Source organism: Anabrus simplex, chromosome 5 (assembly GCF_040414725.1).
Source record: "Anabrus simplex isolate iqAnaSimp1 chromosome 5, ASM4041472v1, whole genome shotgun sequence".
Taxonomy (NCBI): domain Eukaryota; kingdom Metazoa; phylum Arthropoda; class Insecta; order Orthoptera; family Tettigoniidae; genus Anabrus; species Anabrus simplex.
This window is the reverse complement of record NC_090269.1, coordinates 445799615-445819030: the sequence shown is the minus strand read 5'-3', so window position 1 is coordinate 445819030 and position 19416 is coordinate 445799615. Positions and strand designations below refer to the sequence as shown.

Below are 19416 nucleotides of genomic sequence, written 5' to 3'. Positions count from 1 at the left end.
TCGTATTTTCCATTGAAATGTGGAATGTTAATAGCCGGCAACTTTAAACTCGCAACACTGCTGACCTGAGTTCTTCCCGAATCTACCATGTTGCATGATGCCTCTTCAAGGTTCAAAATTATTTTACTCATTTCGCCCTTTTCCTTGTAGTATTTGGTTTCGAATTCGACACGCGCCTGATCATGAGCTTGCTCGTTTTCAACGTCTCCTAATTCTAATTCTGACTGCACGTCATCAAACTTCGACATTAATGCACTCATGTCTTCGTATCGTAGTTTAATTTCATGCGAATTCGAATGTTGCTGAGCGATGAAATACTCGACGAAAGTTTCCCAGCGGGTAAGTTGCGCTTAAGAAGCTTTTGCCTTGTTGAGGATTCCATGATGGAGGGGGTAAGACAATAACAAGGAGAAAAGGAGAGCCTTAAATGGATAGTACTGACCTGCCTTCAGTTTAGTTTACCTCTGGTACTGGAACATCGAACCCGGGACTGCCAGATAATGTCATTCAAGTGAACTTCCAAGTATATCCACGTGACTGTTGAAACTAGTCGTCCATACTACACGCCACGCTGGTTTCACGAGGTCCTCGTGGTGTAGATAATCCGGCCCGGTAATTGGACCATGTTTTGTACATAATCACTCACTTGATTAAAAAAACAATATTTATTACACTTACGACACTTATATAACATATTATAATACAAAATACTGAATATTGATGGGCAGATACCCTTGATAACAGTCAGTCACATGTTCCTGTCTCCTCTCGCACGAGGCACCCAAGCATAACAGTCTCCCATCCCCTTCCATCCACACCACCTCTGGCTGGGTGCTGAAGGGTGCTGCTATCTGTCCTAGGAAGTGGTAGCGAGCAACTAGCCATAGCTAGGCCGGAACAAAAACCATGGAATGTTTGGAGAATGAGTGCTACTGCACAAGTGGTTGTACGAGGTGGCCTGCATAGAGATCCCTTACCTAAGGAAATGCATGGACTTGGTCTATACTTATACAGGTATCATGGGTAAATATATGGAAAAAGTTATGTCTGCCTGCCAAGTAGAGAAATTATGAGAAATTCCAAGAGGTTAGAATTACTGTAAGAAATGAATAGTGAAGATGACCGAGCTCGATAGTCCAATCGCTTAAGTGCGGCCAGTAAACTTATCCAGTAATCGGGAGATAGTGGGTTTGAACCCCACTGCTGGCGAAGATTGTTTTCTGTGGTTTCCCATTTTCTCACCAGGCAAAAGCTGGGGCTGTAACTTAATAAGGCCAAGGCCAATTCCTTCCCATCCCTAGGCCTTTCCTATTCCATCGTCGCCATAAGGCATATCTGTGTCGGTGCGACGTATAGCAAATAGCAAAAAAAAAACAAAAAAAAACATATAGTGAAGATGCTATGCATCAAGTTTACATGCACTTCAGAAAGGACACAGGAACAAACACTGCTGCTGAAATAGTTTGATGAGCGCGTTAGTAAGTGGAAATATGAACAACACACATTTTTCTAATGGGAAAATATATATATATTTATTTATATTTATATATATTTATGTTATAATGATTGTTGCCTTTTGAGAATAATTAGAAAAGTAGCACAATGCAGAAACAAGACAGAGCCCTTAATCCTGGCCTATTTCTACCCTTTGTGCCACACTGAAATAAGGAGGCTCACAGTTCCTAGTTACAGTATTTACTTACTACTGGATAAGTTTACTGGCCGCACTTAAGCGACTGCAGCAATCGAGCTTGGTCATCTTCACTATTCATTTCTTACAGTAATTCTAACCTCTTGGAATTTCTCATAATTTCTCTACTTGGCAGGCAGACATAACTTTTTCCATATATTTACACATGATACCTGTATAAGTATAGACCAAGTCCATGCATTTCCTTAGGTAAGGGATCTCTACTGGTGGTTTCGCTGCTGTCCATCTGTTCAGCAAAGAGAGGAAAAGACTTCCCTTGCTATAGCAAAAACAAATATAATATGAGCATCATCTACAATATACAGAGGATTCCATATTACAGGAACAAAAAACTAAACAAAATTGTCATGCCTATCACAGAAGAATAAAAAAGGGACAATTTACGCAATGGATAGTCAATACCTATATAATCACAGGAATTAATTCCTTCATAAAACAATGCCTTAAAGACAACAAATCAGTGTTATATCCCCTCAGGTAATAATACTTAATATATACATTTTATTGTTATTTTCTTTTTCTATATTTTGCTTCTTTCAAGTGGCAAATTTATGGCTCTTTTTCCTCTCTTGCACTTAACCCCATCCACTACAGTTATTTGCAGATACATGAATGTATAATCTATCAGAGTTTCATTATACTAACACTCTCACATGTATAATAAAATTAGAACAGTACACTGTACATTAACCAATATGAAATAATACTCCTCAAACAAACACACAAAATAAATGCACATATTTCACAATTATCAACTAGGTCTACGCATACAAGTGATATACATTCATGCACTCAGCTGTACAGTGCACAGCTTTCAACAGGTAATCTCAGCAAGAATCAATGTCTGGTAGGAAATTTCAAAGTCTGGAATAGTTCACAGTAAAATAACTCTTATACATAGATGCAGAATGAAGAGAAATAGCAAGGGTACGGCATTTCGAGTATTACAGTTATGGAAGGAAACAAAATGGAAAATTTAAAGTAAATGTACTCAGGAGAGTTGCTATATAGGAGTTTCTGTATTAATACATGTGATACTAACAACATTTTTCAGGTTTCAGCCAGTGAAGTTCTTGATACTAAGGAGTCACGCGCACATCACAGCTCAACTTAAAAAATAATTGGGGCAACAGTTCAAACCTTGCTGCAATTTCATCGTTCATTCCTTAGTTGCATCATCAAGGACTACAACACAGTTGTAGAGGTTTGGAAGAATTAAAGACTGGATGAGTCTTTGTCACATGTCCACTGGTAAGACAACCGACATTATTTTCAATGGATGAAGCAAGGCAAAACATTTCTGACATACATTTTTGGTATGTTCTATCCAATTTAGAGTTTAAGTCATAATCTCGCCAAGGATTTTCACTGCTGTATTGTAAGAAACGATTTTCTCTTCTATTAGCAGAGGTGGACGTATACTGTTGATCATGCACAGGAGTTTCTGAGAAGCTACTTAGATCATGCAAATTTGTTTAGTTGTATCAAGTCAGCAATAATTTTTGAAATACATCCAATATTCATTTATTTTGCAGTGGATATATCTTTGAAAGTCATCTGCAGATAAGTTGTTAGAACATGACTTTAGTTTAGAGATCTCACTGATGTACAACAAATAATACAGTGGTCCCAAAGCACTTCCCTGTGGTTCCCTACTTTCCTGGTTTGCAGTTCTGAAAGGCTGTCACGAGCTGATACCCACTGCCAAGATCTTCAAGTAAGATGTAAAATCTCAGTGTTAAAGAGTCAAACCAGAAGGATTCCATCTCCCTAACTAAATGCTGTAAGTTTATTGTGCCAAAAGCACCACCGGGCATGTTTCCATAGCAAGTCTGATGTCTTGTGTCGCATCAAGGAGAGCAAGTGCAGTACTGTACCCCTTCTTGAAACATGATTTTATAGGGTCAAGAAGAGAACTAATTTAAATACCACAGTACTTATTTGAACCCAAGTTGTTCCAAAACTTTAGGAAGAACCGGGAGAAAGGGTTAGGCAAAAATCAAAAGTTAGTCTGGGATCAAGTTTCTTAGGCAATACAATAACATTTGTATATTTCCAAAATGAAGAAAAGCTAACAGTTTTAAGACAGTAGTTCAAAATGTGTCACAACAGGAAAAATGGCACCCATAATAGTACAGATGAAATTGTATAATGATGTTATCTACATTACAGCTGCAGATTTAATTGAATAAATTACTTTCATAACATGGTTGCCAGAACAAAAAGTCGGCAATTACGCTGTGAGGTGAATGACTGGTACACATTCATACCTGTTTAGGTGACTGGGTTAGGAGGTATTCTATATTCTAAAAAATATGTATTAAGTTTGTTGGTTCCATCTGTTGCTGCCGACCTCTCACAATACCCAGTACGCAACTGTTACTTGCGTTCAGTTTATCTCAATGAACTAAGTATTTATATTTCTTATTTCTTAGGACTCACTTGACTCAGTTTCTAACCACAAGGTAGCTTTGGAAATCATATCCACTGAGAGTTCTCTTGTACTCTCACAAACGTGCATGATAATGAGCATTCGTATTTTCTATTTTCTCATATCACCAAGGGTAGGGAGGGTGACTAACTTTCACAAGACATTTGGGAGCAAGCTTGTCCTGCAGTCTGGTATCAAGAGCATTAAATCTGTCAACTTTTGTGTCGATATTTTCGAGAAGTAGAGTATCATTTCAGGTTACGTTATGGACATCATACCTTACGTTAGGCAAATTGATATTTTTTTGTATTTCTACAAGTGTTGAAGTTTATCTTGTATTTGGGTACATGAGGTCATGAGTTGGGATTGATGGAATAGGAATTTGGCCATGATTTACAACCTTCTGCAGCTTGTTAGCTGTAAGATCCACTAATATATGAGCTGTGTTTATGTGTATATCTGTGATTAACAGGATTTGAAGGAAGGATTGCCCAGTTAGAGAAAGACATCATGTCTACAAATATCGCAGTATGGGCTAATTCTTTGTTTAGGTTGATATTAAAGCTACCTATAATTATTATTATTACACGTTCATAGATAGGCACAAAGTCGAATCAACAAGCTTCAAACTCAGTCATGTCCATTGTGCCACAAGCTTTATGGACTAATGCACCGGGAACTTTTGCTGTGCTAACAGTAATCTCAACAAACCTGAACTCAGGCCCCAGCTGAGCAACATGCAATGGGTTACAAGTCATTTCTATAATGAAGTGTTACTCCACCTCCTTTCCTACCATTGGATCTGTCCCAGTGGACAAGTTTATAGCTATCAAGTGCTGGTTGGTAGATGTGAGCCAACTTTGAGAAATATATAGGACGGGTAGCAGGAAGAGAGAGGACATTGTAAGTACTGTGATGTGGAGGGAAGGACCTGATTCAATAGAATATCTGTGGTGATTGGACGGGAAGTGTGGAAGGAATAGTGTCGAGTCCCTCACCAAGGCAAGCACCAGGTAGTGGACCTGGTTCTAACTGTATGGTAGAATATTCTTACAAATAAATTGATAGCAACAATGAATAGTCACCTCATATTCCTGGAGAAAAAGAACACTGACCAAAGCTAGTACTATAACACACACACATTTAAAGAAAATATAAAAACAATTAATGAAATAAAATATCAAAAATGATCAAACGCACGGTGACCATAAATCATGAAATCCATCATCCTTCATGTTACCATGGTTTGGTGGATCAGCAGAGGTGAAAGAAGGTGCGGGGTTGAATGGGTCTAACCACAAGGCCGAAAGAAGAATTAAAATTTCAACAAAGGTTATATTTTTGAAAATGACCAAACTTAACAATATACACATAGAATTTAACAAAAACAATCAACAACAATCCAATAATCATGTACACAGTATAGTTTTACAAAGAAAGCACGAGTTCCAGGGGGTTTACAAGTTCAGGGGTCCGAGCCCCAATATTTACAACCCTTGGGCAATTAGCCCACCTTCACACTTTTATTCAAAGGGCAGAAATCCCCGAAAACCATATCGGGCCTCCTAGAGGCACTTTATTACATCAGAAAGAGCTGACCTGCTCTCAATTTCTCACGCCTATCAAAGGCCACAACAACTTCCTCCATAAACTGCCTCTCAAGGCACTTACAAATAAACTGGGGTAACTTGTACCCAACCTACGGGGCCTTCGTCGAAAAAGAACAGATTAATTAAATGGCCCAAAATACAAGGATGAATGGAGGCGTGTACTTGCACTCCTACATGAATCTTGTTAAAACCTAAGTGGTGCTAGGCCGATAAGCAGGGGCTATTCCCATACTATGGAGGTGACTCGTACAAGCAAATTTTTAAGATATTACAGAAAGAAAGAGTAGAAAAGCGGTTACAAAAACATAGTCACCTCAAATTCAAAATGAAGGGAAGCTCGAGAGGGTAAAGCACTCTCTAGCTCCGATTTGCAGTTAAAGTTATATGAAAATTTTACAAAGATCAGAAGATTTTACATGTTTCAATGGATGGTTTACATATTAAAGGCTTCGGACCTGCCCCGAGGGTTAAACTGCTGAGCTAGCAAGAAAAAAGATGTTAAACGGCCATTATCTTGTTGAAGAACTGCTGCCCGAAGAAAGAGGTGCTTCCCGCCCCCTGCTACATATCCACACACTGAGCTAGATGTTGTTTGAGAGGTCCAGAGACAAGAAAATCAGCAGTTTTATACCCTTGTGGAAGATTCGAGACCTTTCATGAATAATAAGGACACACCCCCCTCAACTTTATTGGGTACGTAAGAGTTACACATGGAAATTCAAAGAAGAAACCTCTGATAGGTGGAAAATTAATTACAGAAATTACTGATTGGCTAAATTCAAAACAGGCGGAAAGAAAGCTTAATACAGCCAACCCACAAATGAAAGAACAAAATTTAGTAAAGACAAAAACTTATAAATACAAAATTTCTTCAACAAAAGTTCCTTCACTTCGCACCAGGGTGCATGATCATAGTTTTTTTTTTTTTTTTTTTGTAAAGACATCTGTTAGAGGAAGTCTATACTTCTTGATCAATAGAGGACAAAACACTATGAAATCCACACAGTATTGGCAACTTTGTAATCACAAATTTTATAGTAGTGACATCTTTTGAGAACCAGTTGAGTTGATACAGTTGTTAAAGTTCAGAGTTTCTCCAGTAGAGAAGTACCTTAAGGCAGAAAATTCAAATGTGCGGCATAGAGGTGTACCAGCCGGTACACTTCAGATTCCATTAATTTATTCAGTTCAGACACTGGGCAAATATTACCTTTGTTTTCACTTTAAAGAAGAACCACAATGCGGCCATACTGTATCCAGAGTTCAGCAATGACCAATAATCCTTAACTGTGTTTCATACTCCCTTACATTTTTTTTTTGCTAGGGGCTTTACGTAGCACCGACACAGATAGGTCTTACGGCGACGATGGGATAGGCAAGGCCTAGGAGTTGGAAGGAAGCGGCCATGGCCTTAATTAAGGTACAGCCACAGCAGTTGCCTGGTGTGAAAATGGGAAACCACGGAAAACCAAAACCATCTTCAGGGCTGCCGAAAGTGGGATTCGAACCTACTATCTCCCGGATGCAAGCTCACAGCCACGCGCCTCTACGCACACGGCCAACTCGCCCGGTTTACAAATTTTTTTTGTATTTTTTTTTGGTAAGTGATTATGTTATCAGCCATTTGGTACCGTTGAGTAACCTCTGTGCTTACCATACCTATCACATACAAAATAACAAGTAAACTTCATCATTCTGGCCACTCTCCTCCAGCTATCACTTAACATGTTGACTGATGAGGCAGTGGTCAATATTGTTCAGTGTAAGATGAATATTTACATGACATTTAACACACTGAACACAGTACCCGTGCAAAACTTGGGTCTGGTTTTCTTAACTAATAAATTTTCAGAAGCTGGAAATATATCTGTGTCTTCTGGTAAACATGAAGGAGAGTGTTACAGTTTGTTACACTGCTGCTAGACTGGACCACTGAACTTAGCCAAATAGAATAAGAATGCTTGTTTGTAGCATGTGTTCCATGCGCTTTGTTTTACCACACATTTCTACAATGACATCACAGTCATTTGATTCTCTGCGATAAAGACCCTGATAAATAGAACATAAGGCAAGACCTACAAGAGTGGGCAAACTTTGCTCAGAATGGTAATTAAAAGAGACTGGAAACTATCGAGAAAATAGTTGAAAGTGAATTACAAAAGCTGCAACACCCCTCTCTGTTTACCTAAATATTTATACTTTATCACAGGCAGTCAAAATTATCTGACGTTTTCACTCCAGCAACGTGAAAACATATGCCTTAGGGATGCTCGCCTACGATGGCTGGTCATGCCCCCTGTATGGGATAATTTCCACTCTCCACTATCGCATGTTTACGTTATTGAGACACAGGTTGACTAACTTCTTTTAAAATATATACACGTTGCCAAAAGACCTGTCTGTGTTGGTGCGACGTAAAGCCAATAGCAAATATATATATAGTCTGTCAAATTTATTTGCGAATGGATTAGTTGTTTTCGCTATTTTGCTTTACGTCGCACCAACACAGGTATGTCTTATGGCGACGATGGGGTAGGAAAGGCCTAGGAATAGGAAGCGGCCGTGGCCTTAATTAAGGTACAGCCCCAGCATTTGCCTGGTGTGAAAATGGGAAACCACGGAAAACCACCTTCAGGGCTGCCGACAGTGGGGCTCAAACCCACTATCTCCTGATTACTGGATACTGGCGGCATTTAAGGGACTGCAGCTATTGAGCTAGGTTTAGTTGTTTTCATTCATGCAAAGCTTCCCATAGTTGTTTTAGATCTATAGTTTTGGCCAGATCTGGCTGAGTCTTAATTTTCTTGAAAGTCAAAACCTGACATGAGGATAAAGCTTCACCTGCAGTAAATAGCTTTCCACGCATTATGAAATATTATATGTTTCATTGAAGCTACCTATAGGAGCGCTAATACACTAGCCGTTAACGAAAATTACATGGGACATTACAAGCATGAACGGCACTCTAACCCTAAAATTCTGATTTTCCCTGTCATCTAGTAGGTACCTCTGTTGGTCACTACAGACTCTTGGAACAACCATTAGATCTCAAAAAAGGTCAAATTTCTCCAACAGTCTGCTATACAACACAACTGATACAGCACGCTGCCAGAGTTAAAGGATTAACTGGGATTGTAGAAAACAATTATCTTTGCCAATCATCAGTGACGACATGTGATGTTTGAAAAGTGTTACCACAATCCTCCTGTTAGTATATTGTTGCTGACACCGCAGCATTTTTATGAGCAGTACAGATGTCTTTAATAAAAATGGAAGACTTAATAATTGATATTACTTTTGTATAAGATAACATCATTTGAAAATGGCACATAATATATTGAACACCTAAAGTTTAAAATTAATTTCTAACAGAGCTTGAAACCTTAGCTCAGTATTTCAGATTTGTACTTGAGCTTGATATTACGGCTTGTTGTGGCATCAAAAATATCTACCACAGCATCATAGAAATTAGGCCGCTTCATTATGTCACTCAGAAATTTCTTCTCAATCACAATCAAAGGAAGAGAGAGCCTGTCCTGTACTTGTGAATTTCTTTTGAAGGCAGATGTCCTTTTTAAGCCTGAGAAGCTTCTTTCAGCGTTATATCTACTTGCCAAAATGGTGAGAATGAGGTCAATCAATTCCATAGCTTCTGATTATGCTTTTTAAGACCACTGGGTTGCAGAGAATGGTAGAGGTCATATGCATTATTTTTCAGAAGGTCTGACTTCGTGTAGAGGAGAGAGAGCTCACTTTTAAGTTTCATGCAGTAAAAATTTCGTCCATAGGTCTTCACTAACGACTGACAGGCACTGTTCGGGAACTCCTTCGCAAAATTGGTAAACTGGAAAATATCAATTAACTGAAGGAACTTCAGGTTGTTAATATCAGAAAATCTATCTGATAGTTGCACAGATATGTCAATTATTTCCAAATACAATCGGAGATGTTTTCTTAGTTCCTATGAAATCAATTCTCTGGCGCTTTTGAGGGTAATCTTGCCTCCCTTCATTGTCTTGTAACTTTGACCAGATAGTTTCAAAATTACTTCTGATTGTCTGCAAGAAAACGCATTAAATTGCTGGATCTCCTCGAAACAGAAGGCTATATGACATTTTTTTCTGAAGAATCTGATATGGAACAAAAGATTGAGGAAGCACTTCAGCAAATAAATTTAATAGGAAATCGAAATTGATGTCTTGCATGATATCATAGTAACCCTTAGCTTGAATTCTCGTTCCACCATCTCATTCGTCTGCGTTAGCTTTCATTTCTCTGTAGAGTTCAATCAATCAATACTGATCTGCATTTAGGGCAGTCGCCCAGGTGGCAGATTCCCTATCTGTTGTTTTCCTAGCCTTTTCCTAAATGATTTCAAAGAAATTGGAAATTTATTGAACATCTCCCTTGGTAAGTTATTCCAATCCCTAACTCCCCTTCCCATAAATGAATATTTGCCCCAGTTTGTCCTCTTGAATTCCAACTTTATCTTCATATTGTGATCTTTCGAACTTTTATAAACGCCACTCAAACTTAATTGTCTACTAATGTCATTCCAGGCAATCTCACCGCTGACAGCTCGGAATATACCACGTAGTCGAGCAGCTCTTCTTCTTTCTCCCAATTCTTCCCAGGCCAAACTTTGCAACATTTTTGTATCGCTACTCTTTTGTCGGAAATCAAGGAAATCAAGGAGATATACTGTGACCGTATCGGCACAAGTAATAGTTATTTCAAGGTGATATGCTTGGTAAGGAAGCAGGCAGCAAGCTCTCTTTGTGTAGATGTTGGGAGTATCATCAAGTTGTGCGATACGAAGCCCGCCAGAGAGGCGCCTTCACCCGCCCACTGGGTGGCTTAAAGAATCCCCGAACTAGGCACACGTCATAGAAGAAGCAGGAGAAGAACACTATTTAGCGACTCCATATTGGAAAACATATGCCAGTGTACAGCGATGCCAAAGCGATCGGGCAAGATTTAATGCATTATCGGCATAAATAAGGCTTAATTAACAATACTGCACCCGTTAGAGTAGTGTGCTGAATTTTGGTGGAATTATAAAGTCAGGAGTTCTGGTAAAAAATACTCTCCAAGCGAAAGGCGTTGGTAAACAACTTATATAACACTCATAGCGTACGGACGCCTAGTGGAAAACCAGATGCCTTCGGGGATTCCCTACTTCCGCTCCAAGATGATAAATTAATTACGGCAGATCCGCCGAACATATCCAATTCCGCATGGCATAGCGTACTTGTGCATAACCAAGTCACACAGTCTAGCGTATTGCTAATTTCGACAGGCTGGTTCATCCAGGAGCAGTCGAAATAAGAGTGGGGATGAAGTCACTAAACCGCCCCTACCGCCGGGGTTAGTAAAAGTTTTTGCACTTCCAGGGAGCTTCAGCAGTCGTTGAGGAGCTTTCGACGGGAAACGACGGTCGGTTCGCTATCGGATTACCGCTCCTTTGTATACTATGTGAACAAAGCGGGGGGTGAAATCTTTCACTCTTTTTTCGTTTATAATTTGTGATAGGCAACAGAAGATTACGGTAATGAGATGTACTTTAGATCTCGGTTGCGAAGTAGACTAAGACTTCGTGAAATATGAAGTAGGGTTTTGTATAGCAACAACTACTTGATAGTACGCGGAATTTCTGTAGGACAACAAAGAACAGTATAACTCTACGCTGTTTTCTGAACAAAGCGCAGGTCAGATTATTAACTGAGTAACAGGCAGTGAGAAGTGTTCCTGAACTATCAAAACATACAAAAGATAGGGATAGAAAATTCTGCATCATGCGGATGCTGGGAGCGCCCGGCTTAACAGTGTAATAGACCAGCTGAAAGTAGCCGATATATTCATCTCCATGTAACTGGCAGTGGGTAGAAAAAGAAGTAATAGGAGTGAACGGTAACACGTGTGCAAGAAATTGATAAATTGTGTAAATTACAATCTAATTTCAGTGATCCGTGTGCTACAAAAATGGATTACGCGAGACAAGATATGGAACTTCTGAACTCCAGGACTCCAGGATCCAACGCCATGGAGTAATCCAACATGGGTAGGCCTCCGGATCCTCCGGACCAGGCCGATGACAGCAACCGTTGAGTACAAAGTTATGTTTTCTTCTCCAATGCTAGTATTTCCCTTTGTAAATAATAGTCATGAAGTATAGGGTTAAAATAACGTATATAAATAGGTTTAATCCGCCCAAGAATGGTCGGGAATCCTTTTATTAATTTTTGTTTCAATTAATTAATTAGATATGGGAAGGGAGTGATCCTGTGTTAGTGTATAGAATATGGGACCCCTTTTAGTGGATATATTTGCATGTTATCATATTTTGTTTATTTAGTGCTGAGAAGGTATTGAGGGGAAAAGGAGTAGAGTGCTATGTAGATTAATAATGTAGATCTCATCTGAGCTTTTGCCTAAGTTAGACAGGGACTAGCGAGGTGACAGAGTCATCAACGAGTGCCCGTATGAGAGAAAAGGCTTGGGCTAGAATCAGCACTATGTTCGTAATGGTAGAGTTTGTTGCATGATAATATAAGTTTTGGCTGCAACTGAAGATGGTCAAGAAATGAAGTGCCGAGGTTTGAACCCCTGTCCTCCACTACACTATTGAGGTTAGATGTAAAAGGTTTGTTAGTGGTTTGGAAGGATTTAATAATTTAAATTAATTTGAATTTCATTATTATTATTATTATTATTATTATTATTTTCTTAATGTAACTTGAGCAGTGTTTTGATACCAATACATTTCAAGCAACCGGTTAGAGGATTATTATTATTATTATTATTATTATTATTATTATTATTTTCTTTCATGTTTTGATCGATGATTTCATGCCGATCTATTAAAATGGCAAGTTAATGTTATGCCAGGTACACAATCTATACACACACGGGTGGAATGAGGAGACGTTGACGTTCGAGGAAAGGCGATTGGAAGTGTGAATGAGGATACGATTGGAAATGTATGGGTAAATCCCAATTGCTAGTATAACGAGGGAGTTTTTGATATAATCTGGCTGAGTAATAGAAATAAATAAATAATTATTGGTCATAAGGATCGTAATGAGCTAATTTGAGCAGGTGACCCTGCATTAGCTAAATTGAATGATGTTATGGACTCCTTGAAGGCCGCCTGTGAATGTGGTGAATTAGTCTCGCTGTGGTGCGAGAGGGGAGCGGACTTGGGTCAGAATTTATGACCAGAGAAAAGAAAGAACTCGCCTTGTTAAGAAAACGTGTCTGGTAGAATGTTGCGTTCTACTGTGTGAAAGAAGACACAAATTTTATGTAAATAATACACACTGTCCATTAGCCTTGATCCGGAAAACAATGTAGAGAGTAACTACTGTTCGATACATGATTCGATTAATTAGGGCTTGATTACAGTACCCTGGATGGAGACGACCAGAGTCTCAGGTTCGAACCTCGTGTGGGCACAGCAGGGATCAACAGCTCGCTAAGACAGCGGGTTACACCGGGTTATTTACAGCTATTGTCTTTATTGATACATGTGTTTGATATATTTCTTTTCCAGGAAGTGTTTTGTTTACTTATAATCGATGTCGATTTGAATCTAGACTTCGTGAAAGTCCACTGGTAGTGATCGCAAGTGATAGTTCGTTGTTCAAGTCTGTGTTTAATTTTATATGGAAGACTTCAGTCCATTTCTTTTTCTTTCTCCGTGTTTTAATGACGGATTTCTGATATGGTCAGAATGTTCGGATTAATTATGTTTTTTTATATTTACTTTCGTGATTTCTCAAGTTAGCCGACCATTCAAAAGCGGACATTTTTCTTTTGTGTAAATAGAGTCTAATGTGTAATACGGGATTCAGTCCCATGGAATACTCGCATTGGGGGGAACATGGCTTGTTTTGTTTTTGTGAATATGATAGGGTCATTTTATTGTGTATGTCGTACTCAAGTGGTTTATGGTAACCGGGGGATGGAACGCACAAAACAATCGCGATAATACACAAAACAATTTGTGTAGCATACATCCAAACTAATGTAATAGTTATGTAAGCGATATAGGACACAGGCAATTCAAAGTGATAGTATGTGAAAAGGTGAGATCATATTAATAACCTCTCGGTAATTCTCTGTCTTGGTAGAGAGGGATATGGATATTTACGTCTGTGTCAAAAGGGAAATGTAATTGGATTAAAGAGAGTACCAGTTAACGTTGCCGTCCACATAGATTTTGGTCTGTGGAATGTGGAGGTAACATCTGATGTCAATGGCAGCCCGGATTTTTCCGCTGCTAAAATAAGTGATTGCTGATATCAACTGTGTATGTAAATTTTTGTATATTTCACCGAGTATATAGTAAATTGTTCTAAACGATTTCATGCCTATCTCTACCGAAAATCATGCATCCAGAATCCTCTTCCGTTCATTGTAGGCCTTTAAGATAGCTTATGTTTGATAGCCTCTATATGCCGCGAACGTTCTTCGGCCCTGAGGAGTCCGTGCTCAGACCTCAGGAACGGGAGAGTAGCTGTGATCTAGCTGAGTCGTATGGCTGATAACTTCTCATGTGAGTGGATTAAGTATACAATCCCAATGAGGAGAAATCGGCACAGACCAAAAAGATCCCTTGACTATCGACTTCCGTGGAGCATGGTCCCATGTGTTCGTGACCCGAAAGGGTTGGTTTGTTGTCACATGGTCCCATGAGTCATGGGGGACGGTGGGAAAGGTCCCAATACATAGAGAAAGGACACAACTTCAACGAACCTATCAGCATATATCCATTGGGTAGGTGCTACAGTTGGTAATCGCCTCTGCAGTACTTTGTTAATAGTAGCAGCCCTTTTGGAGGATGATGGAAAAAAACGTGCTATCCGGGACAAGGTCTGGAAAAGTACTTTGCATTCCTTGATGTGGTTAACAGATTGGTGTAATACCAAGTTGAGCCTGTGACTGTAACAATGAAGAAATATAGTCTGGTCATACTTAACCCTGACTAACTTTCTGCAACCCACTGTGCCATCAAATGTTCCTGCTACTAACTATTCACCACACTGAAATTCTTGTAACATTCCAAAGAGATGTTTAGAGAGGGAAACAGCAGGACAGTCACCACTTACATCAATGAATCTCAAAAATCTCTCTTGAATCTCACCTTCGTGTCTAACATATCTAAACACAGTCGAGAGTTGTGCTCTGTTAGAAACGTCTGTACCATCTTCAAAATAACAGATATATAGTTTGCTTTCTTAACCTCATCTTTAATTTCGCTGGTCATGAAAGTAGCTATGGCTTCAATAATATAATTTTGTATATCTGATGAAAGTCCTGAGGAAACTGTAGATGTTTCTAAGTGGTGCCGAAATACATCACCTTTCTTAGCAATTAGTGCTAGTAACTCCCTGTAATTACCTCTGTTATCGAATTCTTCAGTTTCCCGATGACCGCTGGAAGGTAATCCCTGTTTTGAAAGAAAACACACAGTATCTATTAAAGTGATGACAATATATCTATTATTTTTTATTAGCTTATTATGATCAACAATTTTCTTTCTGAGGACCAATGACCTACATGTAAGGCCCCTTTAAACAACAAGCATAATCATCATCATCAATTTTCTTTCTGTACGCTGTACTCAAACAAAACTCTCTTCTGGACCTTCTGAACTGAGTCATATCAGCAACAGCGTTGATGTGTATTTGAGACACCTCATGGTGTCTCTTCAAAACTCTGAAACTATCTAATTGTACACACTGCCTTTATTCCAAGCATTATTTTCTGAGAAAAATAGAATACATGGCCAACAATACACTTTATTCATTCTTGCACAACCACATAACCAGTCCTGATGTATGAACCACGAGTCATGAAAATATCGTACTGTTCTTTATGATTCCTTGAATAAATTTTTAAGAGAAGGCATGCGTCTACATTTTTCAATTGAAGACATGCCTGGAAAAACGGGTTAACCGACACTTATTTAAAATGAAGAAAATTTGAGGTTTGTGAACGAGGCTGAAAAAATATAAGACATTATCTTCATTCATTTTTGTAATTATAAGGCCCAAGCAGACAGTATCACTTTTCATATTTTATTACCCAAAACAAGACATTATCAATAAACAAAGAAAAACTTTAGATTAAACTTCTTCAATCCTTTACACACCTATCCCAGATGGTATTGAAAATAAATATATTTTTTGTAAGATCACAAAAGTAATCATTACATATTTCATTTACCCTCTTTTTAACATGTTATATTATGTCTATTGCATTTCCAAAATAATATAACAGTATCGTATATATGGTTAAAAGTGTTATTTAACAGTAGTCAGTGCTATGGTTCATAGGGAATAGTCTCAGATTTAAGGTTTTGGTAGTATTCATGATAAACTGGTGGAATATATTACATCAGTTCCCGTAAATCTTTCAGTTTTGCAGGATTTGTAGCTCTTGGACCAAGATATTTGAGGGGAAATGTCTCATAACTAAGTGAAGGTCTACCAGGTAATATGTTTGTCTTTCTAATACCCAAAATTTGAGGTTTGTGAATGAGACTGAAAAAAAGATAAACTCATTATCTTCATTTATTTTTTGTAAATATAAGGTCCAAGCAGACAATATAATTTTTCACATTTTATTACCCAAAACAAGACATTATCAATAAACAAAAACAAACTTTACATTAAACTTCTTCAATCCTTCACACACCTATCACCCATCACAATGTCATCATAGCTATACTTAAGAAAGAGCTTAAAAGGTTGGTTTTTAGTTCCTTTCAAACAAGTAATCTAGCTCAGCAGTACCTTTTGACCATATTCTAACACTATTTTTGTCTGGAATTTATCGAGAAGAGGTTTTGCTGTGATAAAGATACCAGTTGTCATTTCGACAACACTGAAAGGATTTTAAACTCTAGTTTTCTTAACTAGCTCCATCCATTGATCAGGAACATAAATATAAGACACTTGCTCTTTTTTCCTCAATAAGACCAAAGTCCCGGTCACATGGTAAAACCGGGCGAGTTGGCCATGCGGTTTGGGGCGCACAGCTGTGAGCTTGCATCCAGGAGATAGTGGGTTCAAACCCCACTGTCTGCAGACTTGAAAATGGTTTTCTGTGGTTTCCTATTTTCACACCAGGCAAATGATGGGGCTGTACGTTAATTAAGGCCATGCAGCTTCCTTCCCACTCCTAGCCCTTTTCTATCCAATCGCCCCCATGAGAACTATCTGTGTCAGTACGGCGTAAAACAAATAAAAAATCACAAGGTAAAAATGCATGTCCGGGTAGCAAATATTTATGTACTACATCATCAAACCTGCCAGATTGTGCCACATACAGCCAGAAACTAACCAAGCTAAGGTTCTTGATTTCGCCAAAGCAAGAATCAGAATAGACAATTAAGTGACGCAATTATGCAGGGGGATTGATTCTACATAATGCTAAATGCAAGAAACATTGTCATCCGCTCCCCCCCCCCCCCCCCATGCTGCAATGTCTTCCGACCACATAAAAATTGTTGCATCATTATTAGAAATATTATGAATACAGAAGTTGTATGTCCAAAGTTGATGTTTATAAAATACAAATCCTACAGACAAATGGGGCTGGGGGTGGGGAGGTTGCTCACACTGCTGCGTATCAAAAGCAATAACCATTACAGAATTATTATTTTTTTAAGCTTATGCTTCTTTCATCAGATTTTCATATGCAGTTTAGCCTGTTTGGTATGAAAGGTCAACTTAGATTCAAGTTCTATCTTTTTTAAATGTTCTTTTCCGATGAAATTTGCACTTTTAGGCTATCACATGTCAGTACGTGGTGTTACTAAGCCAATACTGTACTTGTAGAATACTTTACAATTCATGCCAAGGCTGAGAGGTTGCACTTATCTTAATAGAGGGAGTACATTCTCCATACATTTAGTTCTCCACTTAGGTAATTCGTATTTGGGTTTCTTCTCCTAGAATAATGACTGGACTGAGCCCGCTGATGTGAGCTCAAGGAAATGCCAGGTCTTCATCACTGCATTTACTTGGGTGATTGCTATGACATCCTCTTTTGCCCACCTTTAATAAGTAAATAATAAATGTGCTATTTAATTAAAAACTTGGGTTGTATTGTAAAACACAGCAAAATTTCTATTAATGTGAATTTACTGCTTTACCTAGTAGTACATAATAAAAGTAAAACATGCAATCTTACCTGAGGAGAACCATATGTTTTTCTGTTGAATTATATGAGACATTCGCCCACTGCTTATGCCGAAGATGTCAGTTGCAGCAGTGGGTTATCCCGTTCTCGACATTACAGATAGAGCAAATCCAGAAACGCAAGAACATTCACCTTTTGTATTTAACGTAATATGATCCCTGGAGGATAGCCGAATATCATGAAAGATAGCTCTCGCATCCGACAACAGATGGCAGCGCATAACTCAAATATTTCAATTTTGAGGGTTAACCCGTTTTTCCGCGCATATCTTCAATTGTGTTTTTCTCTTCTTCATACATTCTCAACAAAAATAGCATGATCATTAACCTTTCTATTATAGGCCTACATGAATATTCTGGGCCCACCAAATCACTTATATTTGAGGTGGAAGTGACAGCAATCATTTTAGTGCTTAGTGTTTAATATGTTGTGAAGTCCTATAAACTATCCTTACCTAATATAAATTAATTATAAATTCACACTTTAAGAAGAAAAGTCACATTGTATTATAATAGTAAACAATAACACAATAATAACAGACAAAAAACTTAGCACCAACATTATAAGCATTTGTTTCCACTTTCCACTGTGGTAACACGAGCGGAGAACTTAGTAGGATACATCCTGGTGTTGAGGGGAATGGGGCATTCCTTGGTGCAGGCGCCTAGCTGTTAGAAGTGATTCATTGTGTAACCACTGCATGAAGTGGTAACAGCCTCTCGCTTAGTTCTGGTTGTGGCAGGCTCCTGCAATAGAGTTTTCGCGACACATCCTAGCAATACCAATATAAATGGTCCGTTATTGGACATTATAAATTTTCCAGCTAGCTCATTCTTGGTTGCCAGCGTTTCGCCCTCGTGTGCTAGGGTGGGCTCATCAGTTGGTACCTAGCACACCTACCAATACGCTGGCTAGTGCATACCGTGGAGGCCACTGCGTAGGCTAACTGGAGCCACCGGCAGTGCCAATGCACTAAGAGACTTTGTCTCATCACTAAAAATTGATGCCTGCTTGGCCATCAGATGATATATATGTTGATTCCCATAGGGAATCTGAAATATTTGTCCTGAATGAGCAAATTTATAATACCAATATAAATAGTCCGTTATTGGACATTATAAATTTTCCAGCTAGCTCATTCTTGGTTGCCAGCGTTTCGCCCTCGTGTGCTAGGGTGGGCTCATCAGTTGGTACCTAGCACACCTACCAATACGCTGGCTAGTGCATACCGTGGAGGCCACTGCGTAGGCTAACTGCTCATTCAGGACAAATATTTCAGATTCCCTATGGGAATCAACATATATATCATCTGATGGCCAAGCAGGCATCAATTTTTAGTGATGAGACAAAGTCTCTTAGTGCATTGGCACTGCCGGTGACTCCAGTTAGCCTACGCAGTGGCCTCCACGGTATGCACTAGCCAGCGTATTGGTAGGTGTGCTAGGTACCAACTG

The 19416-nt window shown here is 38.8% G+C and overlaps 1 protein-coding gene across 1 annotated transcript in view; it reads right to left on the bottom strand.

The window, feature by feature from the left end:
* Positions 1-18711, bottom strand: part of LOC137501036 (zinc finger protein 236-like) — a 64339-nt gene extending 45628 nt beyond the window's left edge. Inside the window, exons 1-2 of the mRNA XM_068227895.1 lie at positions 18522-18711; positions 15155-15203 (exon numbers count right to left, since the gene is read on the bottom strand). The gene's annotated coding sequence lies outside the window, so the exon portion shown is untranslated. The remainder of the gene's footprint in view (positions 1-15154; positions 15204-18521) is intronic.
* Positions 18712-19416: the final 705 nt, after the last annotated feature.